Source organism: Xiphophorus couchianus, chromosome 10 (genome assembly GCF_001444195.1).
Source record: "Xiphophorus couchianus chromosome 10, X_couchianus-1.0, whole genome shotgun sequence".
NCBI lineage: Eukaryota > Metazoa > Chordata > Actinopteri > Cyprinodontiformes > Poeciliidae > Xiphophorus > Xiphophorus couchianus.
In genome coordinates this window covers 762,841-786,189 of record NC_040237.1, presented here as the reverse complement: position 1 = coordinate 786,189, position 23,349 = coordinate 762,841, and the positions used below count along the sequence as shown (strand labels likewise).

Below are 23,349 nucleotides of genomic sequence, written 5' to 3'. Positions count from 1 at the left end.
CTACTGGATCTAAATCTAAAAATGGTTGGTATTTAAAAGCAAACTGCTAATTAATTACTATGAATATTTTCTAGGATGGATGATGTTTTTTTCATTTCATTCTTGCTTTGGTTTATAAGATCAGTTCTCAAATTTAATAAATCCTTCTGATATTTATCTCATTTTTCCATTATTTTTTATTAAAAGCCAAGCTTTGTTGTTCTTGTTTGAGTTTTGTGTTTGAAATCGAATCATTATAGGTAGAGCTCCAGTCTATCTTTAATCTTGATCTGAATTAGTTAATTAAGATTTCCTCAAATTAGAGTCTTGATTTGGCCAAATTAACACCCAATTAGGCAGAATTAAAAAAAAAAAAAGATTGAGAGGATAAGACGGATAATCTCTCCTCAGTACTTTTTCTCATTGGCAGACAGATGATACTGATCAGGGTGTGGTGACGTCAATTTGAGGAATTCGTGTCAGTTGATAAAAAAATTATCTAAAGAATCTCAAATGCCTGCATCAAATGGTTTACTTTTCACCAGTGCTCCTCCTGAATAAATACAGTATGTGGCAATAGTGGAGAGGAAAGAGCCAGAAAACATCCAGATTAAACATGTTTCCTGCAACAAATTGTAGGTTAAAGGACAGGAAGAAGCAAGAAATGAAAGCATTGACACATCGTTCCATGATTTATTGTAATTTGAAAGAAAAAAAGGAGCTCACATTAGTGTTTGCACCAGCTAGTTGACTTTTAGATAAGTTGATTCTTTGCTCTGCAATGACTTTTTAGGTGTCAAGTTGACCAGTTGTAATCACAAAACTGATTTTTCCGAGAAGATGAAAGAAGAGGCCCTAGGCGAGTTTATAAAAGCTCAGTTTATAATGTTCCAACATGCATAATTGTGATCAATGTAATAATTTGACTCCTATAGTTACAGCTGTCAAACATGAGCATATACCTGAATATTATCAGTACCAGTTGGTGATTGGAGGAAAGAAAATGACTCAACTCTGTGCAACTTTTCCGACCAGTCACAGAAGATTTAAAATAGAAGCCCTGAACCAGGAGTACTTTCTATGAAGAAAAGAAAAGGGTGTATGAAGTTAAGGGAAACAATGGATAGATCTAAAACAAAGACAATTTGGTAGATGTAGCTTCTTTTAAAGGATGTATGGAGAAAATAAAGTTAAATGTACCAACAACTACAAATCATGCATAAATGGGGAACAGCAGGAGAAAATACAGAAGTGAAAAGCAGTCAGTATGTCCACCAGCAACCTCTAATAGGATAACTATAGCTATTACTCAGTAAAAGCTGGGGTACATTAACTATAAACTACTGAAAAAGACAGACTTTTGATTACTTTGAAAGTGTATCAATGACAAAAGTATCAATTGTGACTAATTAAGGGAAAGAAAAGCAGCTGGGGGAAAACGTGGACAGAGGAACTAAAGGGAACCAATAAATTTGGTGCATACAGCCCAAATAATAACTAATAGCCTATCAACAGCTCTAAATACTCCTAATGCAAAACCAAGGGTTAAACAAGACACAACAAAGAACACAAAGCTATAAAGAATGAATTAATGGTATGCATGTAAGTGATCTATTTGTGTTTACAAGATAGAAGAGTCACTTTAGATGGAATCACAATGATCAGTTGTACCACTGAAAGCCTGAACATTTCATCATGTGGATCCCGCAAATGCAACTTTAACCCAAACATCAACGTCTGCGGTTGCCTCCATCCTCCAGTAGTTCATCACCGCCGATGTGTGTGATGAAAACTGGCTACATGCTTGACTGCATGCAGGAGTGGAGGAGGGGGCCAATACAAGATATCAATCACAGGTAGGGGGGCCTACTATTTTTTCGTGAGAGCCACTGAGGAACAGTGAATGATGACGTTGCCCTCGAACCATTTAGCGGGGTCCAGATGAATAAATAAGAGGAGATGAGATGAACACGGCAAAATGAGAGAATGTGAGCAGAGGTGCGTCACGTGTCAAAAGATCCCAAAATGCCAATTTAAAAAGCTCTTATGATGGAAAACAAAAGCAGGTTATTATCCAATATATTGGCCATGATGCAGTTCTGATCGATAGACATTAGCCTAACTGATTGATTGCAGGAGTGAAGGTGCCAGTCAGGCAGATAGGTGGCTACTATGAGGCCAGTTTGTCATCATCTAGTGATGATAAGGGATGATGTGACCTGTGAGGCACTCATCATTCATCTCTCGGGCTGATTGTCATTTGACATGAAAGATGATGACAGATTGCAGCACAGACTGAGGGATGATGTTTCTTCTCCTGACAAAGTGATACAGAGATGATTTTTACGTTGTAAAAGCCAGGCAGACAACTGGGCAATCAGTCACTTCGGGAAAAGAAGGAACCCAAATCTTAGCTTATTATTTAACACTGAGATAACATTCATAAAAAAACAACAAAAAAAAGAAAATACAGGTGGAAACAAGTAATAAAAATGAAATGATTCATCAATAAAATGATTGCTTTCCTTTCCTTCATCCCTTTACTTTCATTTGACACTTTTATTTCACTCTCCTGGGCTCTCTCCCACTCTTTGACCGAAGGCTATGATTACAGTCAGTGATGGAGTTCAGGGGTCTTTGTCTCGTGGAGTCTATATGATGTGATTCTCATAAGATATTACTAGTAAATAATTCATACTCTTACGTGCACAATAGTAGCACAAAACTGCCTTCATCCATTGGACTGCACACATTGTCCTGAAGTTACACACACATACACTCACTTGTCCACACATAATAAAACACCAGCAGAACACAAACACTTTCAGTAAAGGATAATTCTGCAATATTTTTCAGACTTCAAACAACAAAGTACCAAAACATAAACATACGCTTTACAGTTTTGGCCATTTTGTCTCAACCTGAAGAGAAAAGTGCATGAAAACATGTCAAGTTTCCAAGCAGAGATGAGTTTATATGCGGTCTCTAATGTATGCGCACTCAGAAACGAGAATGCAAGGTTCATTTCCTTCACATTAGATGTACGGCTCATTTGCATACAGAGCCAATTTAGCTTTTGTGACCCACAGAGCCAAACAAATATATATTCCATATGTCTAGAGTGTGCTGAGTCCATTCAGCATATCTTGGATGTATGATATTGGCTGCATTAAAACGGATCGCGTATACTAATAGAAACCTACTTGATAAAGTTGGAGGATTTAACAGCCACATTGTTTTGCAACCTTTGGCATACAATAGGTGTGGATGTGCTTAAGGGGACAGTTGGTGATAATTTCCAGACTTCTAGAGGTGCCTCATTGGTCTTTTCCATCAGAAATATAAACAGTATAGGAATGTCTAGTTGTAAGCTGTTCAGGATAATGTATGGATATGGATGGATCTTGTGTTCCAGTGATGTGACAGCTGATGTTAAAAACATTTGAATATTCAACAAGGATAATTAGAGAAACTCTAGTAAAGATACATTCAAGATAGAAGGGTTTTCTAACTTTATTTCCAACGTAACGAGGAAAACAGAAATGGCTTTCCTGATTGTTTATTTGTGTTTCAAAGAGTTTTGAATTTAGAGTTTGTTTATCCGGGAAATTAAAAAAAGAAAACAACCTTGTTAGTGATCCGTCTCGCTCACCTTGTCAGCCTTACTTTGATGTGTTTTAGGACAAATAAACCCAAGGTGACAGTAATGTGAGTAATGTGTCAAGTCTGACAAAAAATAAAATAAATGAACCCAGAGATGCAACAAAAACAAATCTGGAGTGAAAAATAGATATGAGGATAAATATAAACTGCACCTCAAGGCAAATGTGACCAGATGTTAAAAATCTAATAGTCTCATTGAGGTTGTCCATATGACATGAAGGTAGCAGGTTACAGATTTGCTAAAAATCAAAGTGCAGCTTTTTAATGACACCCTGTGTCTCATCGGCTGTTATGCCTTCAGGCGCTGCTGGGAAAAACACAAATTAAAAGTGAATGCTGCAACAAAAGTGGTAAATGTGAAAAAATTGATATAATTTCTTATATTTTAATTAGAAAATCAAAATATATAGTCTGCATTCTTGAGTTTCTTACTAATTATAGCCTAAACAATAAGAGTGATGGCTAGATTGTGGGGGGTTTTTCAACATGTGAGGTTTCTATGTAGATTTGTCAAACCTTTTGGTTTTCTTCTGCTCCGCATACCCAGATGTGGTAAGACTCACAAATTTGAAATGCAAAACCTCAAGCTTAAGGAACCACTTCTATTCTGAAGCAATCAAAATACCCATTTTGCCCATTCCCCAAATCCTACCTCAATTTAGCATTAAACACACAAAGTAGGAGGATGGAAAGAATTCAGGAATGAGTCATGATGAAAGAACAGATTGTGAGGAGGAAAAACGTTAAGTTCTAGGACGATAATACAGTAAACAACAGTTTATGGGGGGCTATTTTACCCTGTACAGTGAGAAAACCATCTGGAATCTGCTCCTGATTGCTGCTGATGAGATTCAGCTGGGACCACACCTGCCAGTCGCACCCTGCAGATGAGGAAGGTATGAGAGCGATACAGACACACCCATTAACCAGCTGAACACAACTCAACAGACACAATAGAAAGAGTGTTTACTGCTGTTTATTGCCTTATAAAAGCCACATGATCGTGTCAATCACAATCTCTTGTTGAATATTCTTTTCAAAATTGGCATCTGTAAACAAGCTGCCTGTTGGTTTGCACATTACTTGACAACAATGTGAGCAGATGACCTTCGTAAGATCACAAAAGGTATACCTCAAAGTTCAAACTTAGGGCACATTTTATGCACAACTCACATTTTTGACCTCTTTGTAAACTGGTGAAATGGCTTCTATCATTTTTATGCAGATGATTCTGTAATTAATTGTTTACATTAAATTGCAAAGATTTGAATCTCTTCAACCTGCTTTAGATGCAGAGCTGATTCTGTGCGGTGCACCTAAAAATGTCACCACCTTATTTTGGTTGTTTTGTAATTTTGAAAAATTTCCCATATACAGTTTATTACATTTTTTAATAGCAAAATGAACAAATCATATTTAGTTTGTATTTTAGCATGCTAGTCTCACTGCATTTAGTGCTTTCCTGAGGTTGAGACGGGAGCAGTAGAGGCGAAGTGGAACATTTGTTCGGGGGATGTTTCTTCCGGGTTGGGTTTGGGCGGACTTCCTGTTTGCCTCAGACGCAATCTGGGTCCTAAAGACAGGGCAGTGGTCACCATTGCTGAATCCTGTTTTACTGTTCTCCTGGTCAGTACGTAGTTAAAAAACACAACAAAACTACACTGTAAGCCGTTAACCTCTTATTTGATTATTAAATAGCGCCGTGTTACGGTTTCTGTGCAACTTTCTGCTAATAGTTGTACGTTTTAGCAGTTGAGGTTTAGATTGGCAGGATGTCAACCCACGCTGGGAAAGTCTAGCGGGGTAATGTGCTTTAAAACACCATGATATCTTACTCCAGGTTTTAGGGGTTTTGCTTAGCTACTGTTTGTATATTATTCAGTGCATGTTGCTTGGTGATACATAAAGTGGCTTAGAGCTTTAGAGTAAAGCAGGTCTAGCCGAAACTGAAGGTAGAGAAACTATAATTTGTTCATGAAGTGTGGGAATTCAGAGGTTGAAGTTGGAATAATGCCATGTCATATTCTGTATAGTTTTGTAAGTCTTGTAATTGTATTTTTGATCAATATTAAGTTAAAGTCGGTGTACATTCTGATATTCAGACCAATTATTATGTTGCTAAATGCAGTAAAGCTTTCAAAGAGTTGATGTATCCTGTTTGATACACTATACATTGGTTGTCTTCATCTAGGTGAAGGATGGTACTGAGCTGAAGTCAATACTTGTGAGAAAAGGAAACAAGGTTTATGACAAAAAGGTAACGTAAAGCATTAATATTGTACAAATTGTATTGTAAAGTACCTGGGATAAATGCTACGTTCCAGTTGTAGTCGGAAAATTCTGACTTTCCTGTCAGAAATTTCTAGAGGTTCTAGCTTAATAATGTTTATGGTTGCACAAACATTATTGAGCTGTTCATTTTACAAAACATAAATGTGAGAGTGTCTAAAATCAATGTTACATGTAGCATTTGTATCTGCCTGAACCACATTGCGAACTGTATGCTAAAGCTTTCACACCTTCCTTGAATGTAATTTATTAATTTTCTATAATGTACACTAGATCAACATTATACCTGAAGGATATATAAATGCTTAAATATATAAATCAAATATCTAAATGCTTAATATTTTAAACATGCATTAGATTGTTGAATCTAGACATGAATTTTGTAACCACCAACAAGGTCTTGGGATAATTCTGACTGAATATTTGACCACTGTTGTTGAAGAATTGGTTTAGCTAATTTGATTTGCTTGAGCTGATTGCAGTTATTTTTTTGTTGTTTTTTTTAAGCCTAGCAGTCATGTGCTTTTAAGCGCTTAATGTTAGCTTGTGTTATTTCACGCTTGAGAACCCTGCAATAGCTGTCATGCATAGTGGTAGCAGCATTGTTTTACTGCCAGTAGTGCTGGTTGTAAACAAAGAATTACCTCCAAATTATTGCCAAAGCTTGGACATAAATGATTTTGCATGTAAATATATTTGAGCTTAAATGTATAAATTTGTGGATTAAAGAAAAATTTTAATAAATTCAAACTTGGGCCACAGATTCCCTTCATTATCAAAAATGAATAAGGTTGTGTGCTGTTTTGGTTGCACTGAAAAGATAAAAGTTAAAATAAAAAAGCCAAGAAATATTGTGATATTTAGGGGTGGGCTGTTTGGCGAACATCAAAATGCCACAATTTATCCTTTGTGGCTAAAACAGTCCACTAGAGTTCCACTGACATTTGGGGAGAATATTATTAATCAAAGGAAGGATTTGGGAAGTTTTAGTTTTCATGAACAAACATTTGAACACCATAGATTCAGTGAGCATTTTTAAGATATTTTGGAACTTGTGTACCTAGTTTTACAGTTAAGAGAAGTGACTTCAAAGCGTCTCAGGTCAGCATTGCAGCGGGAACTTCACCCCCACAAACAAGCAGCAACGGCCCAGCTAGCTGTAGCAAAGGAATTGCATGATGCAACAATGGAGAGTAATTACATTTGTTCTCATTTAGCAATAAATGAGCAGGTCAATGAACACCAGAGGATGGTAAATAGACACTTTCAAGTAGTGAGGTTGGTTGTAAAATTAATAAAAAGTCTGTACCTTAATTTGATTTTTGAACTATTTCACCAAAAACCAGTGAGATCATACACTTCTAATTTTTTATCAGTGGTTACCTTTTGATGTAGTATTTAATTCTCCCAAACTGCATAGAGAATTAACCATTTTATTTACTTGTTAACAGTGTTGAAAGATGAAAGCCACGCATAATGTTAAGAAAATGTAAATATTTTTAGTATCAAACTGTATTATATAGTCATAAGCTTTAGTGTCTTATAGAAGTGATTTGTTATCATTACAAACTACTGCTCCTTTAGCTAACAGTCTGATTCTCCTAAAGTACTCCTCTTTATTGCTCAAAAGTAGTCGTGTAGCAATACATTGATTACAGTAATATTTTAAAGCCACTGTACATAATGGAAGAGTGGCAAGAGCTATACTGAGTAAATTTTATTGGAGTTAAGAGATTAAGTAAGCATTAATGTCTTTCACTAAATATTTGATATGACAAGTAATACACAAGGTGGAGAACATGCAGCTGGACGGTGGTTACACATATACATTTATGTATGTATGAAGGTCGTCCTCTGATTAGTTATTGATCTGAACTGACTCTACGCTCTAATGTTTCCTCAATTATTTACCTGCAGACTAGCTGCATCTGTGGTCGTGCGGTGTGTGTAAAGCAGAACTATACATTGCAATGCTCCATGTAGACCATGTAATCACCCAGCAGAGATGGCAAAGAGATGAAATGGGAAATTAGCAATATAGCCTTTTGCGCCTGACCTCTCAGACCTCTTTAGAAAGGATTTTTTTTTTGTTTTTAAGAAAACAGATACTTTACTGTAGATTGACGTACGAGTAAAAGCCAAAAGGCCGATTAGCTCAGTGCAGAATTTCTGTATCTTTGAATGGCTAAGTCAAATAAGCAAAATGTACTAGATGGTTTATTTTTCTCAAAGTTAATGGATAGATCAAGGCCTTTGGGGCAGATGGCTGGAACATCATTATTAAAACATTCAGCTAACACTTATTTGCAAGTGCAGCTCAATAAATTTGAATATCTTTGACAATTTTGGTAATTTCATTCAAAAAGTTAAACTCATATCGCATAGATTACATACCAGCCTGAGTGACAGAGCATTGAGAAAACTATTTTTAATACAGAAATCAAATGTTCTGTCATGACCTTTAGAATCATGAGGAAGATTTGCTGTCTTGAAAGCAGTTCAACACCAGATGACAGCCATCTGCTTGGAAATGATCATTGTTTATTTTTTATCAAGTCCAAACTCAACACAGCTGGGCACCAGCAAATTTCAGACCAGTTAAATTTTTTAAGTTTTATGAAGATGCCGATTTCCTCTCCCAGAAGGAGCTGGCAACTATCCATGCTGCCAAAAACACAGACAACCTGTTCAACGACCATGACACTTCTGTCTGACTTGCCAGCAAACTCTCTAAGCCCTATAGACAATCTATGGAGAATTGTCAAAACAAAGTAGGAAGAGAACCAGTATTCTGAGCAATGCAGAAAAGCAATAGGTTGCTACTGAAAACAACCTGGGTCTCCTTCACACCTCAGCAGACCCACAGACTGATCACCTCCAAGCCACTTTGGATTGATGCTCATGAATCATGAAAGACTGCCATTTCCTGATATTTCTGTTTTGAAACAACTTTTTAATTGATGTGTTGAGAAACTGGATTTTAATTTACCTAGATTATCTTTTAGTTCTAACTCATGTTTTGAATCAGTATTTAGTTGTACACATCATTTATGTTTGTGCCTTTGGGGCTCAGTGTTATGTAGTCCATGTAAATTAAAAGGTATCTGAAAATACCTTTTAATTTACAGTACACACGCCTTTGTGCTTACACACAGAAAAATTAAATTACTCTATTATGAGCCTAATTACATGTATAATGTAAAATGTAGCTGCCGGCCATTATTAGAAAGATTAAAATCTATGTTCAATCTTTGTGTGCAATAAATAGAGAGATGAACTAACATTCACAATCACAAAAAGATTGTGAGGGAATAATGCAAATTGTGTGAATAGAACCCCAAACAAAATAAATCCATCACAATCTGAATTCTTCACAGCCACTATCCTTTGCTGTCTATTTGGTTTGCACTAGCTAAGTTGCCTGCACACACCAGGCCCTTATCAGTAACACTTGTGGGCATACCTTCATGATAGTGATTGCCTTGGAGAGAAAAGCTGCATAACAAGGCTAATTAATTCATCAGAAAGCCACAGAGAATGCATTTTTGGCAGATAATCTGAGGGTATGCACGCATTTTGGAAATATTTACATTGGAACTGTGCACCTGCTTTGTGCTTTGTGATGGGGTGCCTGCATCTCCCTCACAGCCAGCATAAATTATCTTTACATTCAGACTGGATGGCAGGTGTTTGTAGGACCCAGTGACTACTGATTGTTTGGACAAAGTTGTAGGAATATTTATGTGTCCTGAGGGACTTGCTAGACTATAATTTTTAACTAGTTTGTCTACATATTCAGGAAAACAAATATTGAAACACTATCCCACTTTAATGTTATGATTTACATGTGGTTATTTTGTTTTCAATTGTTTGATTTCAGCTATAACAGTGTTTTAAAACTTTAGTTATTAAAAAGCATTAATTATCATAAGCTCTTATTTAGCCTAATTTATGCTGTGGCAAAACGGTGTGTTAAAGTTGCAGTGCTTTGGCTCAGTATCTGTTTACAGTCATGGGAAAAAGAACAGAAATTCAACAGTTTGTAGAACCACCATTAGCTGCAGTAACTTGAACATACGATCTTTATCATTTTGGAAGACTCTGACATTGTTGGGGAAAATCTGGTGTATTCTACATTGAAGTTATTCTATTCACTGCTCAGTTATGGCCCTACATTGTTTTAATCGCTTTGTGGTCTGAACTTTGACTTGGACATCACAACACATTGATCTTTTTATTTTAAAGCCATTCTCTTGTGCATCTGTTTCCGTGTTGGGATTATTGTCCCTTTATCCGACACAATTTGGGTAAAATTTTAATGGTTGGACAGATATACTTACATTTGACTCTTGAGTGCATTAATGTACAAAGACGTTCATTGACAAAAATACCAAATCATCCTTCTTCTGCCACCATGTTTGGAATCTCTTTGTGCTGATCATTGTTGCTACATTTACCTTGAAGAAGAAATCTGATTACTGAATAAGCCTTAATATTGAGCACTTTATTTCAAAAGTAAGTAATTTAAATTACAAAGTAACAATAATGTCCACAATGTCTCTCCTGTTATTTCAAGCTTACCTTAAAACTGTTTCTTGAAGAAAATACTTGGTTTCATTAAAACTAAAACAAAGACTGTATTTTTTGATTTAGCCTTATATGAATACTTAAAAACACTTACTGGTTTTGCAAGAAAGTCTAGCTGTTATTGTTTGGGTCATAGAGGATGTCCTGCATTAGTCACACCTCTCTGCTTTGCACTAGCCGGTGTAGCTTTATCTGTAGATTTGTCTGCTCTAGAATCGGATCTTTCTCAGTTTCCCCCACACTGAGCCTAATAATCCCTCTCAGATTTATAGGCACTAATTAATCATTATTTTTGATGATGTCTGTCCTCCTTAGCATTATGGTAACACACATCTGCATGTTCTAAGGCAACAAACTGTGATAATGCATGTTTTATACCAACTGTCAAACTAGTGATGATCTTTTAATCAAATAAATTAAATTAACTGAACGTTGGCTCTTCTTTCCCTGTAAATTCCAGCAGAAGCAGCAAAGGTGAACTTAAACTGCCATCACACTGTGTACTTTCTTATCATGTGTGCTGGCGTATTTAAAAAATGCATGTAATGCAATTTTTTTGACATGTACATAACATCTATGGTGCTGCAATAACCAATATGTATTAAAGTTTTCCATTGAAAATCACATTTAACTATAAGGCAGAAACACGATAGTCTGATGAGGTATTACATTCTTCCATCAGTTTGGAAGAATGTAAACTGGGAATGGGAAATGGGCAATTTCGCATTTGTCAGTAGAGCATATTAGGGATATTAGGTGATTTTTTTTTCTTCAACACCAACACATTCCACTATCAAAACCAAGAAAAACCACAGTCCTTGATTTTTAAAGTTTTAGTTGCAACTTTTGTAGCTCCACCCTGCTTAGAGTGAGTGTGGTTATATGATTGCAATCAGTAATGTTAAGTTTCTCTATTAATCAGTAACAGAGAAAGGATAATTGCTTTTTTTGAATTGCACAATAAAGGGTCCAGTTTTCTGAATAACCTTCAACACACTGTTTTATCCTCCGCTCTCTTTCCTTCATAGAACATTTTTCCTTAATATGCTTTCCACCGAAAATGATTGATTCTTAATGCTTTTATTTTTAGTCATTTTGTTGGTAAAATGACTAAAACTAGAGACATGGTGCGGTTTTCAACAAAGACTGATATCAAGTGTTTGTAATGATTACAGCTTCATTCTACTGTGTTCTGTCAAACAATGTAGTTTATTCTTCTAAGATTCCCCTGTAAACATTGTCATTGCATGATTGCACCAAATTTGTTATTGATCTGCTTTGAAGGATAGTTTTTCACAAACAGGGGTGTTCACATTTGGAGATGAGCAAGAATTGTCGAGGTAATAGGTTATCACTAGGACTTTGCAAAATGTTTTTAGATCATTAAAACCTGCTAAGTGGTGACTACACTCAAACTTTAGAGAAGTATGTATTGTAAAATCGTTTACCAGAAGATAAACATCTTTTTCTACAATAACATATTATCTCTCTTACACCTTCACAAGTGGAGCCATACCTAGTAAAGTGAAAACTAGATACAGTATTTGCACGTAGTGAATAATAAGATAATTATACGTTTTAGGATCACCCATATGCTTTTTTGTTCTAGTTCTTAAAAATGAATAGAACATCCATGAAAGGTCATATCCGATATGTAACATTTATTTTCCATCCTTAGTTTGACTGTTTATCTCTGACAGCGTCTTTTATTTATTTATGTACAAAATTAATTTTAAAAAATGGATCAAAACCTGTCTGGAACATAATAGAGTGTTGGAGATGAGACTGCTAGCACCATATTTGTCTTATGTTACTAATGTCAACTAATGATAACATTAGTTAACATTTTGCTACTTCAAAAGTGTGAATAACACTAATGCTCAGCCATTTCAACAGCTTATGAAGTAGCATGGTTTTAAATACATTAACTGAGGATATAAACTGAATAAAGTCCTAAAATTACACAAAATGTATAGCTGAAAAAAAAATACTTTTATAGGATAAAAGACTGTATTACTAATTGGCAGTTCTAACCACAAATTGTTTATTTTAGGTGTTTCTAGATGTGTATTTACCTCTTCCTGAACCACAAGCGCTAATTTCAATGCTGTTACAAAAAATGAGAAGATTGGCAACAACAACAGAACAGGACCTGTCTCAAGTCAAAACAGCGCTTGAGCATATGATTCTGTCAAGAGACAAAGTTTATGACATAATTAGTGGGTATAAAAAACTCATTGGCAATGGCCTCTAGTTTACTGACTTCATTTGGTTTGTGTGCTAAAACCATCTATTTTAAAATCCCACCAGAAGTTTCTCAATAGAGTTTGTGCCAGTCATCTGTGGCCCCTATGGTCACATTTGGATCTTTTAGGACATCTTTTAAATCAGTGCTTGGGTGGACTTTAAGGTCTGCTTTGGGTTTTTGTTCAGTTTGAAAGTCTGGTGAATCACAGAAGATATGGCATTGCCTGATGCTTGTCGTATGAATACTGAATATTTACAGTGTCAGAAAAGAAACATCACCGCGTAACCAACAAACTGGAGATGAATTCCCTTCTGCTTTTGGGTCAGTACTGGTGTATGACTTGGAGGTCAGGCATAAAGGCCCTCAGTGTTAAGAATGTGTCTGACTGTGGAACTGAAAACAAACTCTTGCCGCAGGTTTTTTTTTGTCAGTTGAGGGTTTTTGACCATCTCCTCCCTGTAGAATTTGGTGGCAACTGCTAATAGCATCCTCTTCCACTGTTCTTTTAAATTTACAGTAGTAAACTTTTAGTTTGATTGTATCCCTTGGATCTTTGTTACATTTCTATATCCAATGATTTGTTTAGCTGATGATGATGATGATGGTATTTCTGGTGTCTAAATACACCAGTGTAGATTCTTGGTTATCAAAAAGGCAATTTGATTTCTTTCCTGGTTTCTTGAACAACTAAAAAAAAAAACAACTCTTGATCGAATTGATCATATGTGCCTGAGATCTTGTTGGTCTCACGGTTTGTGTATCACAAAGCAGTGATACATGTAGTGTCACAATTTGTGAACATCTTTCTTGAATTTTTGAATCATAGAGAAGTATGTTTTGGCAGGGAAATTCCACTACAGTTATATGCAACAGTTCCATTGATCAATAAACGCAGATCTTTCAGTGTAAGACTGTCAGGTCTAAATACCTATTAGAGACAATTTTACACAAACACAGGAAAGACAAGAGAGTTAGATTCTTTGTTTCTCGCGAGGAGAACGGACAGAGATGTGCTTTCAGTTACAAATCTCCTACCGCTCTGAAAAACACATCTCCCGCTCTTCTGTTTTATTGATTTTAGGAACCCTGCCACACGGGGCGCTGCAACTCTAGGGGGTGGGGTCAAAGCATTTTAGTTGCAGTGCTACAAGACAATCACTAAACTAAACACATGGTATCTACAATCTAAATCCTTCCTGCTCCAGGCACGGCGTCGAATAGGACACGTTGTATAGCTTCAAAGCCTCCAAGCACGGCGTCGAATGGGACACGTTGTATAGCTTCAAAGCAACGGCTTTGTATTACAAAGAACAAAGCAGAGTTTCCTCCAGGGTTGTAAAACTCAGCTTGGAACAACTAACACTTCCATTAAACAGGGAGTCCTGCTGAGAATATCTGTCACCTCCCTCTTCCAAGGAGGGATTAGGAAGAAATCAGAATTAATGAACACACAGAAACATTATCTAAATGTAACTACAAGGCTACATAATACAACAAATATTTGATAATACTAAAAATATAATTTACCCAACAAAGACTGATTCCACCTTGTTGATTGGTTCAAAGATAGAAAAATGAGAAAGCATAGCAAAGCCAAAATGTAATGGTTAGATGACTGAGCCAGAGTTTCTCACAAGGAACAACTCCAAGGACCCAACTGTAGTGAACTAATGACAGGGTCAAGGGTTTCTAAAGATCATTACGGCATGTAATTGAGTTTCAATCCAACAGACAAGCTGCTGTAGTTCAGATTACTGAAGGTCTGAAAGCAGTTTCAGCAGTATTCTGATTTATTGTCAGATTATAATAAATCATGTTGTTGTGTTTGTTTACCATCCATATGAACCTTACTTTTGATATGTAACAGTTGTCTAAGACATGTTGATGACCATATATCCCCATGGAAACTGTACTCCATAGTGGCAGTGGCCTCTTTCAAGACAGTACATCCTGCCATAAAACAACGTTATGGTTGAGGTGTGCATTTGGCCTCCAGATTTCCAAGAACTGGCCATCTATTGAATGTGCTGGATAAACAAGACAGATCCATGGAGAACCTCACAATTTACAGAATAGCAAGTGTTTTTGGCAGAAAAAAATATGCTGTGCCTCACTGATCTATGTGCATCTTTAGTTTCTGGTTTTCTGTGCATATTTACATGTAAATTGTCTCAATGCCACTTGCATGATGGTTCCCATTGACAATTCAATCCAAAGGATCAATAGCATGAAATTAACAGATATATGGATTTTTGTCTTGGTGGTGAAATGAACTTTATTTTAAGTTTTCTAATTCTCCAACAAACCAATGGAATTGAGATCAAGAGGAGAGTTGAAAAAACATTTTGCAGAAAAGAGTGGTAAATACAGATAGATTAAGAAAGATTGATTTTATGAGGTGGGCAGGACGGATGGAGGGGATCTAGATGGAGGGAAAAAAACGAGTGAAAAAGAGGGTCAAGCATAAAGACATGGCTGACTGATAAAAACAGATTGTTTTTTTTGTGGTTTTCAGGATCAGTGAACTGAAACGTCTAATGGCTATTTTCAGTTTATTGCATCAATTTGTTGGTCCATAATCCCTCCACACATTCATCCATTTGTCCATCGCTTCTTTTCTTTGTGTTACATTTTACATATTTCTCATGTTTCGGTAATGAATTTAAATGCCAAGTGTCTACGGTGTGTCTATGCTGATCTGTGACTTGCATCAAACAAGGAGTCTTCAGAGCTTTCTGACATATGTGAAATAAAAAAAATGGTTTTGCATGCAAGAAGTTTGATGAAACGTTGTATTCTTAAATTAGCAGAAATTCTTTGCAAATGAGTGTTTCATATTAATAATACTCTTTAGCTTAGTGAGACAATTCCATTATGAGAGGAATAAAACATTACTGACTATTTAGGAGCTTGTTTATTCATAACGGCAAGTTCTGGCACATGTCTTTTTAAGTGGATTCTTGTTTAGTAGAGAGTCAGTGACAGGCAAAGAATGGCAGCTAAAAACAAGCTCAAATATGGATAACATATGAATTAAATAAGATGGAAAAGTATGTTTTCTTGTTTTTTTTTCATGTACTTAACCTTGAGTTATAAAGACGGTAATGAGATACAGAAGTATTGTGATAATAAAATGCTAAAATTTCAAGCAGAGCAGCAATGGCAGCTCTTTTTTTCTTCTACAAACTCCTTTGGTTTAAATTCCTTATCTTGTACATTTTTGGCCTGTAGCTGAATTACTTTCAGAAAACACAGGAAAAAAAAGTGAGGACTTACAAATAATGCACAGAAAGGCCTCAATCAAGGGCAGCAAATTCTTAAAAATGGATTTGTCCAGATTTCTCATTCACACAAATGAAAACGTTTGAATTATGCATTTCATCTTTTTTAAGCTCTGCAACATTCCTTTCTCTGATTATCTTTCCTGCATGTTTATATTTGTATCCCTTCTGTCAAATGTCAGATATGAGAATATGACTTCATATATAATCACTGACAGGCTGGCAGATCAACAGCAACCTCATATGAACACTTAAGAAACACAAACAGCTGAATAAATATGGGAAATCAGACAGGCACTCAGAAAGCTGAGGAAATCATTTGGTTTCAGGCTGTTCTTCTTAATATGGGACAAGCGTTGTTTGCCTAGTTTCTTTAGATTATGATTTAGTATTATTAAAATGCATTAGATGACATCAAATTAATTTAAAAACAAATATCCTGAGAGAATTCATCATGTCAGAATTCTCTCAGAATATTTGTTGAGAATATGCTAGGTTTCCCTATGAACACTGCCAGAAGGAGGTTTTTGTTTACAGAAGGCCATAATGGCAAATAGTGCTCTACTAGGCGATAAAGAGGCTTGTCTTGTAGAGGTAGAATAATTAAATGCTGCAGTAGACATTAAAAGTGGAAGTTTATGTAGATTTAAATCACTTCTTGAAGAAGTTCAGTATATATGAATAATCTGGCTTCTTGCTTTTTAATTTTTTTTGTTCCACATATCTAAAATATATTTTAAAAAAGTGCAGCTTGGGAGCAGAAAACAAAGTACCTAGACACAATATTACTTGACATGCTTTTGCCTGATGTTTTGTAAAGTAGCCAATCCAAGAGCACCATTCATTTTCTTTTGCACCCATTGATTGTACGTCCAGAGATGAGGAAGGCTGTGGATGTTACCTTCTGTGGCAGTGCTAAGACAAATATATACATATTAAGGCATATTTTGTGTCTGAGCTGTTAAAATTGGTAATTAGAAGCATTTTGGTGGTTTCAAGAATTTAGCTATTTGCAGATGGCATTACATCAGCTGATCCAAAATCCCACAACCAGGGGTCGACTTTTTGTTTTGTAGTGGTTAGTTCCCCGTGTTGGAGGTGGAAAATCCTGCGTGCAACTATATATTCTTCGAACATATTGTGAGCTGGTCAAAATGCAATGCATAACATATGCAAGCAGTGTAAGGACAAACTTGCCAAAAGTTACAGAATGTTTGTGGCAATTAACTTATCCTGTCTTTTCAAATACGTTTTCTGTAAATATGGGCTGATTATGAAAAGCACATAGTTGCATAACGTTCATTGAAGAAAAATTCATATTTCCTTTGCTGAAATGCGTTACCAGTTACACTGTAATGATCCGTGGCAAGATGTGAAATAAATCGCTAATAATTAATGCTTTCCAGTTTATACTCCTGGTATCTTGTGGTGTGTTTCAAAGCTTTATAACTATTTTTGTTTCCCACAGAGAAAACAAAATTAAAACATTAATGTTATTGCACTTTCATTGCTAAACAGCTGCTAGATTGATGCGATGACGCATCACTTTTAAAGCTTCTCATTGATCTTCCATCAAGTCATCGGCTGATGCATTAATGTGTCTCCTCTCTCTTTTCTTCTCACCTCATTATCAGTTGTATCACCAATGATAAATATGTGCATCCACGTGTGCATCCCCACATCCACGTCTTCCTCCGTGTTTCTGTGTGTCTGTAATTATCAGTGTGATAATCAGGGCTGCATTTAAATGAGAATTAAAAAGATTGGCGCCAGAGAGGATCTGACCTCTCAATGAACTTCTATACACACACAAATAGAAATGGCTACAAAAAGTCACACATTCGTAAACACATTTACTTTGATTAATAGACATATTTCTAGCTTTCTTTTAACAGTTTTTTTCATGATAAGGCATCACACACTTGTTCATGGTTGTTTTTTTTCCCCTTGTTTTGACTGTGGTTTACTGTTAAAACACAGTAAAGCTTTTGCATCAGCAAATGAAGATGAAAAGTAATGCAAACTTAGAAGTAATTACTGATTTAAACTTTACTAGTTGAACATCCTAATGAACACTGTTAAAGTTTAACAACAGCAGCTGTTAGGAGCTAAATGAGAAAATCAAAAGCTTTGTCAACTTTCATTATCAGACACTTGCCACATTCAAGTTGAAAAATCTAGACCCATTACTGTAACTGTAAATGCAGTTTATGGGGACCAGACATGTGACTTCATACATTGAGTCTTAAATGAGCTGAGGCACAGTCCATAGAGAATGTAGTTCAGCAGATCTGCATTAGCCTAAGCAAGGGTTTGTGTGAATAAATTTATTGTTCATTACTTCTGGGGGGATTTTTGTGCCTTGGGGATGAGCTGTATTCTCACATATTGCAGATGAATGCTTGTGCAGGTGTAGTGAATTTCATAAGGGACTTACCAAATAGTATTGAAAAAAAGAGCAAAAATATAAAGGCAAACAGAATAACTCTGAGGTCCAAGCAAAGATCTTCATACATTTTTTAAGCTGACCTGTGTCCTTGCATGAATATTACTCAGCAGATATGCCAAAAAAAAAGAGAAAAACATCAGCACAGATCATAAAATGGTAAATCAGTTTGCCTAACCAAAACATACCATAGCATGTGACTTTGCTAAAGTTAGTAGCATTAAGACCCAGTGGGAGTCATTGATTGAATGGAGGTCAGGGCAACCCCTTCAGTACACCACCACCCCACGCTACCAACATTCAACAAGAAAGACAAACTCCACTTAGAAAAATGTCATTCTATGCAGAAGGAAACTTTGTATTATGTATCAGAACTGGATAAATATTGATCTTGTGTTTTATTAAATTTATTTAAGCCTTAGTCTTTCACAATATCTGAAAGAGAAGTACAAATGCACGTAAAATTCATATAAAAGCAGAAAACCTCTCTCTTTCTGCATCCGATTTGGAATTCAAATCGGGTGCAGATACCAAATTTCACCGATATTACTCAGCCACGGCCTGGGGTCATATTTGCTTTACGTTGCACACATTATGTAAAACATGATCTTAGTGAATTATCATCCGCTCCTTGTAACATTGCTGCATATTACTCAATAAGGAAAGTAAGTATTGACTTAAAACTTACATCATCAACTTTTTGCATTATTGGTCATCTGTATATAATTTTATTATTGGCTTTAAAAGAAAGGAGTAAACAAATAACTTGGTGGAGTGAAAAAATTACTAATAATTAATCATATGGACTAACTTTTTAAAAATTTCTTTAAATATTTATTCATCTTTGGTTTTATTTCATTTTCTTCAGTCGATTTCTTTCATTGAACTCTATGTCCTTCTCAGGAAACGAAACATATTATTGATATGATTTTTAATTGTTTTACAAATTTACATTGCTAATCTTAATAAACAGTTTCTCTATTTTGCTTAGTTTTTGTTGCATAAATAATTGCATGGTTGAACATTTAATGTGCTGTTGATCATTGAGGCTTTGTTTACTGTGCTTTCATGCACTATTGATCAGAGATAGATTCAGAAAACTAAAAAGCACTACTGGAGAAGAAAGTAACAGATTTTAGACACCATTTTGTATTTCTTCTCCAAGGTGATAATGTCAACACATGAATAAATTCTACAGACTTAATGGCTAGATGTCCATTCATCATCATGGGTGAAATGTCCATGCTATATTGATTTTTCAAACATTTTTTGAGCATGATGGCGCTGAAAGATGGTTTTGAAAACATGAAATTGAATTGAGGATTCAATAGTTCCTCATAATTACAAAACAGATTATAGAAAGGCAGTATATGCTTTTTCCAGACAGCGCCATTTTATAACACAGTCAAGTAACTACATTACCTTCAGTTGTTATGAAAATGCTGTATATATCAAAAGCAACTCAAAAGAAATGTGATGTTACCTCATAGCCCTATCTGGCGCTTTGAAATTGACCTCTGTCTCTTTAATAACCTCCTGCCCTTTTCCGACTCTCCCCTTTCAGCACATCATCACAACTATCCTCCATGCTGTTTACAATCATTAAGAGCTTAGCAGTTCCACCAGGTGTTTGCTAACTGCTGCTGCCACTAGTCTAGAGGAGTGGCACCTCTCCACCTCTCTTTTGGTGGAGAGGTGGAGCTGTGGGTAAATGGGTGGAGCATTGTAAGAAGAGGTGTTTGGCCCTCCCAAATGGTTTCCACGAGAGATTCACGGCATGAATGAGTCAAAGCAGGACTGGGTGGGGTTTTGAAGAGGGAATAATGTTATAATGAAAATGTCAATTCTTCATAACATACAATAATATATTATTTATTTATAATATTTTGTAAACTTTCTTTTAATAAGATGTAATTTCTTTTCCAGGGTACATCCTTAAATTGGTACACAAACAGTTTTTATTGCTCAGCACACATTGCTGTGTTATGTTATTTACCTAGACAACCTTGATCTAAGTTTTTTTTTTACATTTATTTCTAAAATACATATTCTTACAGTAGAAGTTTTGTTGTAAAACTGTCTTTTTTTCCAGCCATTTCAGTGAGTTAAGAATACACTTCTGACTAAACTGTCATTTTAACACCAGTGTCAGTAACTGCTTTTTAAAATGTAATTAAGCTTTCTTTTTCAGAATGTGGTAAGTAAACACTCACTGAGACAGTCAGATTTTAGTGTCCATTTATAGTGGTAAAGCACCATCTGTGTATCTAACTGCTCGTTTTTGTATCAACACCATTAGTAGAAATAGAAAGCAATATATAGTCATAAATATAATCCATTTATCTGTTTCAGGTATATCCGTAATGGGGTCCTCCAAAAGGACATTCCTATAACGGTATAACAGAAATGATGGGCAGACTTCAAACGGGAAAGCAATTCATTCAAGTAGAGCCTGTTAGTATAAATATAGCCAAGAGAGAATCGAGATCAGAGGTTTCATTCATTTGCATCAATATTATACTGTTGGTCTTTTTATTTATGTACCCATGGTTTTAGTCTAAACCAAGCGACTATAGAATGGATTGTTGTATTCAGGTGCACCTTTTCGATATCATAGTTTTCACTAAAACCGTCTGTCAATCATCAGGAACAAATTATATAGTACTTAAATGTTCTAATAAACAGCCAAAGCAAGACAACAGTGTGTTAGTTATAAGCTGCTAATTAATGTTTATTTATAAAAATTCTGACATTGGTTAATTACAACCTCACAGAGCACATGCATTATTGGATTACATGGATTTAAATGTTTTCTGTTGTGAGACTCTAATAATGTAAATAAAACAATAAACCATCTGTTAATGTATAAGTCATTGAACTAAAATAACTCTCAGATGGCATAGGAGGTACAGGTTGAGTCCTCTGTGTATCAAATGAGACTTCAGATTTTTTGAAATGGGATTCTTTGGCATTGCTATCAACAGTCGGGTTCTCATCTGCACCAGACAACCATTGATTATCTCATTTTATAGAAACGAAAATAAGTTCATAATTGAATGTCAACCTCGAAGCTAGTCAGTGTAGCTAGTTTTAAAGCTAATTTGCCATAAAATAATGGGTTTTATTTGAACAGTTTACTAAAGATGTCTGCATTGTTACTGTTGTTCAAAACCCAGATTTATAAAAAAAAAACAACTAAATTCTTGCTTGAAATGTGAAACATTACTCATTATGTTCGTGTTTTGAAAATTAGGTCAGCAATAACCTGTAAGAGAATTTGTGAGTAGATTATAAAGCCCAATTCCTTCACAGATTCAAGGTTTCGGCTTGACAGCATTGCTACTTAGATCCCAGCTCCATTTTAATTCAACAAGTCAAAGATGATCCCTGAGCTAATATGGTTTAGGAAAACCAGCACTTGAGGGGATTAGGAAGACAGATGAGAAACGAAGTAATAAGACTAGAGTATAAGGAACAGGGAAAGAAGGGCGAGTCGGGCGCAGGGTCACATGAAGAGTGAGGCAAAGGAGTGAAGGAGAAAGATGAAGAGAAACAAGCATAGGGACAAAGACAGAAGGATTATTATCAGCACTCTAATCTTGGCTTCCCAAAGGTATCTGACATTTACTGAATAGTAGGCCACTCCTAATGCACAACTGTGCTGAGTATTAGGGGACCCCATAGGATCAAATCAAATAGTAAACATACTAGGACAGTTGGTGAGAAAGACAGTTTGCAGAAGGAAAAAACTGAAAAAAGCAGGCAACCTTAGATACAACTACAGTCATAAATTAGTGAAAGAGAGACAAGAACAGAAGGACAAAGAATATCTACAACCCACACAGGACTGTGGTCACAAACAAAAACACAGAACTTTCCCTCCTGTGCCATTTGAATATTTCCTGTCCTGCCATAGTTCTGAAGAAAACCACCTTTTTGAATTATTTTTGGATAGAGTCAGAAGCTATAAAGCTGGTAATATATTCCCAAACTAGAGAGACAGAGTTTCATGGAGTGAATAAGAACCTTCGCTGCTGGAGTTCAGCTTTCCACCTGTGTGTAATTTAGAACACAAACTGCTTGAAATTCAGCAACTAAATTGCCAAAAGTATTCACTTGTCAGACTTTCCACACATATAGATTTGAGCAACTTTCCATTCCTAATCTGGTAAATGGTATATTCTTAATAATAACATTTGTTGTAATGTTGGTTCACCTTTTTGCAGTTGTAACAGCTTCAACTCTTCTGGTAATATCTCAAAGGTTTAAGATTCTTTAGGATTGTTTTGGTTTTTTGCCCATTCTTCCAGATGTGCATTCTTGAGATCAGAGACACTAATGTTGGACATAAAAGCATACATGACAGTCTCCATGCCTAAAGCATAAGAAAACCTTACGCCTCAGGTTTTCTGTCAGGTTCAGACTTTTCACAGATACCTGTCAAGTTCTTCTGTACCAAACTTGTTCACCCAAACTTTGCTTGTACTCAGAGATAACTACAGCTTTGAAAAACTTTCTAGAGTTTGATTATATATTCTCAAAGTGTGAAGTGTAGCTTGAAGAGGCACCACACACTGACCTCATGCTTCCCTCCAGTGACGGAATCTGCATCTTCGTAAAGTTTAGGTTTAAACACGTATTTGGAGTAATGACCATGAAGGTGATATACACCAAAACAACACTGCAGACACAGTAAAGGGCCGTATGAAGCAATGTGACCTTTCTTTGCATCAAAGCCTTAGGCATACATGGACCCGCTTTCCAGAAGCCCAACATTTTGCAATTAAAATACTTTTGTATTCTTTTATTCTGATGTATTTTAATCTTATTAACTGAATTTGGGGTTTAAATTTGCC

The 23,349-nt window shown here is 35.8% G+C and overlaps 1 long non-coding RNA gene across 2 annotated transcripts in view; it reads left to right on the top strand.

Annotated features, from left to right (window-relative positions):
• Positions 1–5,123: 5,123 nt before the first annotated feature.
• LOC114152264 (uncharacterized) overlaps positions 5,124–23,349 on the top strand; it is a 56,721-nt gene continuing 38,495 nt past the window's right edge. For both annotated transcript variants that reach the window (XR_003597091.1, XR_003597090.1), the window contains exons 1-2: positions 5,124–5,268; positions 5,834–5,899. This is a non-coding gene — a long non-coding RNA (uncharacterized LOC114152264). The remainder of the gene's footprint in view (positions 5,269–5,833; positions 5,900–23,349) is intronic.